This window comes from Bos javanicus, chromosome 23, assembly GCF_032452875.1.
Source record: "Bos javanicus breed banteng chromosome 23, ARS-OSU_banteng_1.0, whole genome shotgun sequence".
Classification (NCBI taxonomy): Eukaryota; Metazoa; Chordata; class Mammalia; order Artiodactyla; family Bovidae; genus Bos; species Bos javanicus.
The window spans coordinates 28,528,920-28,538,783 of NC_083890.1; positions in this window are offsets into that span (position 1 = coordinate 28,528,920).

Genomic DNA, 9,864 nt, shown 5'->3' on the forward strand with positions numbered 1-9,864 from the left:
AATAAATTAATTAAAAAATTCACATTTGGCATATCTGCTGCAATTAAGCTAATTCGAGTTAAGTTCTTAGAAGTCCACTGTCATCTACCATGATCCATCCAATTTTTGCTAGAACCGGACTGGCAAATTCACTGCTAATATGTTTGGACCACACTCCACCCCACATCCCTTATGTATTCAAGAGAGGTATTAAGCACTTTCTTACCCTTGAGATATAAAATTGTTTTAATTTTCTATCCTGGCTAAGGTTCAAAGGCTATTTCATGGGCCTCCACTTGGCCTATATTATTACCAAGCTTTTATTGCACAGGTCAAACAAATGTGAGGTTCCAGCGATTGTTAAACATGGCCATTCCAATGACGCATTTGGAAACTGGGGAAATAATAACGGGGGATGTGTGGACACAGAGAATCCACTGAGACATGGGTGGACCTGAGACAGGACACAAACTGTTTCCCGGTCCTTGTATCAGTCAGTTCAGTTCAGTTTAGTCTCTCAGTCGTGTCCGACTCTTTGCAACCCCATGAATCGCAGCACGCCAGGCCTCCCTGTCCATCACCAACTCCTGGAGTTCACTCAAACTCATGTCCATTGAGTCCTCATACCTCTCTTCTAATGGGAGTCCATGGCGCTGCTTTGGTTCCCTAAGAATTAGTGTCAAATTGGACTCTGTGTCTAATAAGCCTAGCAAAGATCTGGGCATTTTCTTTCTTCAGTGTATTGTGGCCGTTGATTCCTTTAGTGAAGGACTTGGGGAATTACTAATGTACCACACCTGCTATAGTGTTACAGAAACTATGGGGGCCTCTAATTAATGGATTCTGGGTCTGAGATATGGCTCAGATCTGGAAACTGGTCAAGGAATCATAACTTTCTGTTGAGGCCGTTTATGTCAGCCTTCAGCTTATTTGTCATTCTTCTACTGGTTCAAATATTAGGCAACACTCTTGTAAGCTGCCCTTCTATCTTGCCCCAAGGAGTATAATAGTCTGTTACCCATTTCCAAAATTCCTCACAGTCAGAATTTCTCTGGTTTCAATTCTGACAATGATGGCTATTTTGACAATTCTGCTCACTTTGTTTCTTACTTGCTGTCACCTGTCCTCTGGCTTTCTGGGATCTTATTATCCCCACTAATGCTAAGGAGACGTTAATGCTAAGTTCTGTGATATTATCTCCTAGAGTCAGCCCCAGCTCACCAAGGACAGACACAATGAGCTTGATACTCCCCTTACCTGTGCATTCCTTATTGCCTGATAAACAGTACCCTTTGGGTCTCTCCAAGGAAACAGTCACCTGTGTGTTTTCCAGTTCTATAGCGTAGATTCAGACTAGCATGCCCCCTTCTCTGAACCTTTTCATCTTTCTTTCTACAAACTCCCATGGCAGTTCTGGCATCTATATTTCATTTAATTGAGCCATCACTTTCATTAGAACAGTTTTTTTTTTTAAGATATAATTCACATATATTATTCAGTCATTTAAACTCAGTAGTTTTTATTATGTTCATAGAGCTAATGCAACAAATACCACACATCAATTTTAGAACATTCTCATCACTCCAAAAACATTTTCAAAAACATTTTCATCACCACACATCCATTATTTCTCAGCAGTCATCCCCATTTCCATCCAGCATTCCCTGAGCCCTAGGCAAATACAAATCTACTTTCTGTCTTTATAGATTCACTTATTAAGGACCCATTGTTGTTCAGTCACCATGTCCTGTCTGACTCTTCAAAGAAACAGACCCATTAGATAAATGGAATAATACAATGTCAATCTTTGGTGACTGACTTCTTGCACAAAGCAAAATACTTTCAAAGTTCATCCCCATTGTAGCATGAATCAGTACTTCATTCCTTTCCATGGTCAAATAATATTGCATTATGTGGATATATCACCTTTTATTTATTCATTCATTCATAGACATTTAGGTTATTTCTGTGTTTTGGTTGTTATGAATAATATTGCTTGAACGTATATTCCAAATTTAATAATACACTTTAATAATTATTACTTCATATAATTTTTGGAAGTTTCTATGTTTATGTCTTCAAGGTCACTGATCTTTTCTTCTGCAATGTCAAATCTACCATTACACATCTACCATAATCTACCAGTCTACCAAAACACATCCAGTGTATTTTTATCTCAGACATTTTCATCTCTAGAATTTTAATTGTGATCGTTTAAACATCTTTCATGTCTCTGGTATAACTTTTTGAACATAAGAAGTACATTTATAGTAACTTTTTATTAAATTGACTGCACTGTGCAATGTAGTTCCCTGACGAGGGATCAAACCCGTGCCCCCTGCATTGGAAGGCAGAGTCTTAACCACTGGACCACCAGGGAAGTCCTGTAGTAATCTATAGTAACTTTTATTGTCACTGTCTGCTAATTCTAACATCCTGGTCTCTGCAATTCTCAACTCTGTCCCCTTAACTCACTGGGACTGCTGGGCTCTTTTAGGGCTCCTCCCTTCCCACACTGTGTCCTGGAAGCTCTCCCCAGGAAGGAAGCTGGACAATTGTCGGCCTTGCCGCTTTCGTTTTCTTATTTGTAGAAGTCACAATGCTTGTGCTGCCTGATGTCCAGGGTCTGAATACTGTTGTTTCATATGTTTATCTGGATTCGTCATTGTGTAAGACAAGAGAGTAAATCTGATTCTTAATGCTCCGTGATGGCATTTTCAAGCTTGTCATTTTTATCTTTACACAAAGTATCTGGGTTGTTTTATTTTCTATGTTTTATAATTTAAAATATTGAAGTTTTATGTACTATCTGTTGTTTCTTGTGGTTCTCTTGTGGTTCTCAATCATATTGTCTTTTGCCCACTTGTACTTATACATCTCCTGCTCCCAGCTGTTCCTTTATCTTGCACCATTATTTGTGTAAATTCTTTGACATGTAACATAGGTTAAATGTCAAACAAATATATTAGCAATAAATGTGAACAAAAATGAAAATGTGGACTAAGAAATGGAATAAAACAAAATAGATCAGTTAGTCAGAGATGAAAGTGAATGAGGAGGATATTGTCAGTATAAGGAAAAATATACTGGTCGTAGTATTGGGGGAAACAAAATCTCTTTTTTCCTCCTCTTCTTACGAACTCTATTAATTTATGTTTACTCTTAGAATATTATAGGGTTGCAAAGTAAGAAGTAAAGGGAACATTTAATTGAGTAATTGAATATTAGATTCTGTAGATATGGTCTAAATATAAATGATACCAAAAGATTGAGTGAGTGAAAGTCACTCAGTCGTGTCCAACTCTTTGAGACCCCATGGACTATATAGTCCATGGAATTCTCCAGGCCAGAATACTGGAGTGGGTAGCTGTTCCCTTCTCCAAGGGATCTTCCCAACCCAGGGATCAAACCCAGGTCTCCGACATTGCAGGCCGATTCTTTACCAGCTGAGCCACAAAGGAAGCCCACCAAAACATTATATAATATAAAATTAAGTGTGGTAAGTACAAAGCCCACTTTCTCAACCACTCACAGAAAGCTATCTAAAATACAGACTCCTTTGCTTATCTCTATCCTGAAGTATAGAATTTGGAGGGGGAAGTAAAAGAATTGAGTATATTAAATTTTAATAAACAGTTAGGCTTTTTTCAACTTTGAAATAAAATAGTATTAAAAAACTTATTTTTAGCGGAGGATAATTGCATTACAATGTTGTGTTGATTTCTGCTGTACAACAAGGTGAATCAGCCATAAGTATATAGATATATCCCTCCCTCTTGAGCCTCCCTCCCACCCAAAGTAGTGTAAAATTCCTAAAGGGCACTTTTGCAAATCATCTCTACAGTTTAAGTGTGCTTGTATTTTGATGCAGAAATAACTAAGTTCCTGGGACTCTTCTGGCTTCCCAATGGTTAAGGCCCTGTTTCCAATGCAGGGGACATGGATTCAACCCCTGGCTGAGGAACTAAGATCCTACATGCCAAATGATGTGGCCAGAAAAAAAGCAAAAAGGAGAAGTAACTAAATTCCTGAAAAGGATTTATCCTAAGAAGATAATCATACATGTTGCAAAAATATTAATATGTGTTTAACGATGTTTCCTGAATTGTGGTTTATACAAGCAAAAGAGTGGAACTTTTCTAAATGCTGTAGTCAATATAATGATGGTGTACTCAGTCGTGTTCGACTCTTTGCGACCCCCATGGACTGTAGCCTGCCGGTCTTCTTTGCCCATGGGATTTCTCAGGCAAGAACACTGAAGTGGGTTGCCACTTCCTCCTCCAGGGAAGATCTTCTTCACCCAGGGATCAAACCCAGGTCTCCCACATTGCAGGTGGATTCCTCACTGTCTGAGCTGCCAGGACAGCCCATTATAACAATGGTAACTGTGGATAAAGGAACACTTACTATGTCTCAGGCAATAAGGCCATGTGATTTACATGGTCAAATTGTATCCTCAAAGCAAACCCATGAAGCACCCAATTTGTGATCATTTTGTACTGAGAGAGTTTAAGGAGGTGGTGGAGTTGGGGTTGGGATTGAACCCAGGATATCTTCCCTCAGAGACCTTTGTGACCTATTTTCCATTAGTTCCGTGTCCATGAGGTAGCAGGCATGACTCTGTACCCTGTGCTAGTGAACTGTTGCAGTGTTCCAGAATGTTCTATGATAAGAGGTTGCTAGGTTCAGAAGTCAGGAGGACATCAAGTGGCAATGTGGCTTAACTGCCTGAGCCACACTAAAGTCCATCATCCAGGATATGTTTTGAGGCCTCCAGTGGGTCAGGATCTGCTAGTTCCTGGAAACAGAAGGAAGAGCAAGGGTAAGACCCGGGTGATATGGTGCTTTAACTGTCATAAGGGAAATGAACATTCAGCAGAAATCATAACAGAAGATAATCAAGAGACCTAATGGATTCCATATGACTATAATCAATAATATATAAAAGATGCAAAAAAGATATGGCATATGAAAAAAGACCAGAATTACATACTATTGTATACAGAGAAGAAGAAAGCACTCTTAGAAATTAGAAATATGATCACAGAAATAAATAATTCAATAGAAGAATTAGAAAATTAAGTTGTACTTCCATTTAGTGCTACAAAATGGAGAAGAAATGGCAAGAAGGAAAAAAGAACCATAAGAGTTCTGGGTTATCAGCAAGGGATTCCAACACATCAAGAACATAAGTTTCAAAATGAATGGAAAGTAGCAAATATTTTTAAAATTTCAAGAAAGTTTCTCAGAGTTTGACAGACAAAAGTTTATACTTTGAATGGTCCCAACTAAGTTCTCAGCACAGAAGATGAAAACAGATCCACACAAAGATATATCACAGGTGAAATTTTGGTGAAAAGGGTGCAAAGAAGAGACCTTGAGCACTTCCCTGGTGGCACAATGGATAAGAATCCACCTGCCAATGCAGGGGACACAGGTCTGAGCCCTAGTCTGGGAAGATTTCATATGCCCAGAGCAACTAAGCCCAGGCACCACAACTACTGAGCCTGTGTGTCGCAACTACACAGCCCACTCGCCCTTATGCTCACCCCGACTACTGAGCCCGCAAGCCTAGAGCCTGTGCTCCACAACAAGAGGAGCCGCCTCCCGCTCGTGTAACTAGAGAAAGCCCTTGGACAGCGATGAAGATCCAGCGCAACCAAAGATAAAGTAAGTAACATTTTTTTAAAAAGAAGAGACTTTGAAAACTTCAAGAGGCAAAAAAAAATCTGCTCTGGAGAAGCTAGAAAATGCTGAAGCAATGCTTTCTAAATTCTGAGGGAAATTATTTCCAACACAGAATTCTATGTCAAGTCACTATGTAAGTGCTAGTGGCCTGAAGACATTTTTAGATATTTGTGTGTGTGTGTGTGTGTGTATGTGCTAGTCACTCAGTTGTGTCCAACTCTTTTAGACCCCATGGACTGTAGCCCACCAGATCCTCTGACCATGGAATTCTCCAGGCAAGACTACTGGAGTGGGTTGGCATGCTCTTCTCCAGGGGATTTTTTTTTAGATATTTAGTTTCAATATTTTTCTTTACATGTTCCCTTTCTCAGGATACTAACTAGATGGAGTAAAGGGAAAGTGTTTGAGAACACCAAAGAGAGGAATATGTGAGATCCAGGCAACAGGGCAAGCCAGTAGGAAAGAGAGGCAGAGGTCAGTCTGGGATGAGGTGAAGGAGATTCCGAATGTCAGCCATGCCCAGGCGAGCAGGGAACCTGTCCCCGTGTGGCAGCACCGAGGGCCATGGGAAAGTCTGTGCAAAGAGATGAAGTTGGTAGAATATCTGATGTGCTTGAATATATTCATAAGGACTTAGGCTGTGGAGGAAATTTGGGAGTGATCTCATAATCAATACAACAGAAACTAAGCAAATGAAGGAATAAGACATTTATTAACTCCAGAACAATGTTTTTAAAAATTCAAGGGAGAAAAATTATCACAGTCTACTAAATGCTTAGCTGTGAGTAGCATTTGTTTATATGGTCATAATAATGTAGACACTGAACACTGAGCTAATAAAAATTATAAAACAACTATTTGAAGGATTGTGGTATGTTAAAGAGAGCTAATTCACTAAAAGGATACACATACAAAACCAAAGAAGGAGTATTATGAATGTGCTGTTTAGAGGAACAGAAATACCAATAAGAGGAACGGATACAAAGTTAAAGAGGTTGGCTCTGGAATCAGAAATGGGATGTATGGAAGATTGGGAGGCTTCCCTGGTGGCTTAGATGCCAAAGAATCTGCATGAAATGTGGGAAACCTGGGTTCATTCTCTGGGTCAGGAAGATCCTCTGGAGAAGGGAATGGCTACCCACTCCAGTATTCTTGCCTGGAGAGTTCCATGGACAGAGGCTGCAATCCATGGGGTTGCACAGAGTTGAATACGACTGAGTGCCTTTCACTCACTCAATTATTTCCATTAACAGGCCTTGTAGTGGTATTTATTTTTCAAGATATGTGCATATATGTATCTGATAAAAATAAAAGACAGCACAGTAGGTGAGAGCATGGACTCAAGTATTGTTCTATAAGGAAAGTCATAGAAATGGGGCACTGGTTGGAGGGGGATATGGCATCAAGTGGTGGATTTTAATGGGACCATTTTGTTTTCATTTATTTGGTTTCATTTTGTTTGTTCTAATGAGAGGTATTAATATTACAGCACATTTGTATGCAAGAATGAGTGATACAGTAGAGACCAGGAAATTGATTATTGGGGGAAGCAGGGGCCCAATCTTACGCTCAAGCTGAGAGGTGACCTTAGGTATGTGCAGGACCATCCATCATCACTGGTTGGAAGGCAGAGATATAGACAGAGAGCTTGGGGGCACTGAGATCTGTGCCCGTCAACTTAGAGCTTTGGCACCTGGGCAGCATCAGTTTATATAATAAACTAGAAGAAAATACAACAGAATATTTCCAAGTGTGAAGGCTACAGCTATTTTTATTATCATTTATTTTCATCATTTTATAAATTTTCTATAGTGAACATACGTTACCATATATATTATAGAATTTCCGTATACATTATAATCAGAATTTTAAAAACTTGGTTTACAGTTTGAAAGGGAAGACAGATGGGTGAAAACATCAGGGACTTGGGGCGAACAGCTGGAAGTGCAGGATTGCCTGTTTGGACTCTGGTGCAATAAACTTACAGGGCTGCTTCTCCATTTCCAGGACACTGTTCTCTATGAAGGGCAAGCAGGATCTTTCCCTTCTTTGGGAGGCTAAGTCATTTATTACTATCTTGTCAACTCATTGATGCTTTTAAGAAGATGGTTTTTGAGTTTAACATAGTATTTTTACCTCTTTTCAGTGGAAGGATTTGTCCGTATACTATAGCCCATCTTTTCTAGAAACGGAAAATGGAAGTTCCGTGAAAAGATCTTTGGGGAGTTTCTGGTTTCAGTTCTACACATAAGCAGTTGGAAATCACCTTTCTGTCCTTAAGACAAGTAAAAACCTGAATGAGCTGAAAAATTACCAGTTCTTCTAGAATTCATCAAAGAGAGGAAACAGGGCAAAGCACTGCCCCCAACATGAAAAAAAAAAAAATTCTCAGAAGTTCCCCAAAGCAAAATTTGAGTTTACTACACACTGGAAACTATTCACATAGCATTTACATTGTATTTACAAACATTTCCATAGCAGTTACAGGTATCGTATTACAGGGATTAGAAGTAACCTAGAGATGATTTAAAGTACACAGGAAGATGTGTGTCGGTTGACATCATTTAAAACGGACTTGAGCATCCACAGACTTTGGTATCTTTGAGGGGCCCTGAAATTAATCCCCTGTGGATGCTAAGGGACAATGTAGATCAACTGAATAGAATAAGGGGCCTAGAAATAGACCCACATAAATATTGTCAACTGACCTTTGACAAAAGGCAATGAAATGGAGGAAAGATAACCTCTTTAAGAAATGGTGCTGGAACAACTGGACATCAGTCTCACACAGACTTTACACCCTTCACAGAAATTAACTCAAAGTGGAGTATAGACTTAAATGTAAAATGTTAAACTATACAACACCCAGAAGGTGATATAGGAGAACCTTGATGAATTCTGGGTATGGTAATGACTTTTTAGATACAACACCAAAGGCACAATCCATGAAAGAAATAATTGATAAGCTGGACTTTAATTAAAGTGAAAGTGAAGTCGCTCAGTCGTGTCTGACTCTTTGCAACACCATGGAGTGTAGCCTATCAGGCTCCTCCCTCCATGGGATTTTCCAGGCAAGAGTGCTGGAGTGGATTGCCATTTCCTTCTCCAGGGGATCTTCCCAACCCAGCAATCCAACCCGGGTCTCCCGCATTGTAGGCAGACGCTTTACCGTCTGAGTCACCAGATACCCTGGATAATTATACACCAGATAATTAAAGTCTTCTACAAATGTGAGCGAGGATGTGGAGAAAAAGGAACTCTTATGCACTGTTGGTGGGAATATAAAATTAGAGCAGCCCTTATGGAAAGCAGTATGGAGATCTCTCAAAAAATTAAAAATGGAACTACCACGTGATCTAGCAATTCTACTTCTGGATGTTTATCTGAAGAAAATGAAAACACTAACTCAAAAAGAAATGTGGCAGCCATGGCGATGGAGAACGTGGGATGTCCAGAACCCCGGGTGGGGCGACTGGGTGAACAAACCCCTGAGTATGAGGCTGGACCACAAGTTTTGCCAGCTGAGCAAGACCAAGGCTAGAGCACAGAGGAGTGAGCAGCTGCAGGATGAGGCCGCCGTCTGCCACCAGCTAGGGGAACTCCTGGTGGGATGGCTGTGGCCAGGCTCTGGCCTCCATCCTGCGGGTCTGCCGCTCGCTCAGCACCGTGTACCTCCAAGCCTGTGACTTAGGCCCCAGCTTTTCCCTGAACCACCAGGCGGCCCTGAGCAGCACCTTCCAAGACACCCAGTGCCTGAAGACACTGGCTCTGTCCTACAATGGCCTGGGCGACACTGCCCTAGCCCAGGCCCTGAGCAGCCTGCCGGCCCACAGCCTCCTGCATCTGCAGCTAAGCACTGTAGCTGCTAGTGAGAGTGACCCAGGCCTCATGGACCCTGGTCAGCTACCTGATCTGAAAAGGCTGCGCCTGGGGTACCTGAAGCTGTCGGCAAACCACCTGGGCAACGTGGCCTGAAGAGCTCTGAACAGATGTCTCCGTCTCTGCTCCTCACTGGTCTCACTCACCTGTCTGCCCACCCTGAGGTCAGTTGAACTGGCCTGGAGGAGTTCCTGGCTGCCCTCCGGGATCGGTCCCGAGGACTCAGCTTCCTCCACCCATCAGGCTGTGCTGTCCAGGTCCTTGGGCCTGGGCGTCTGGAACAAGATTATGGTGCAGCAGCTGTCTCTGCTGAAGACC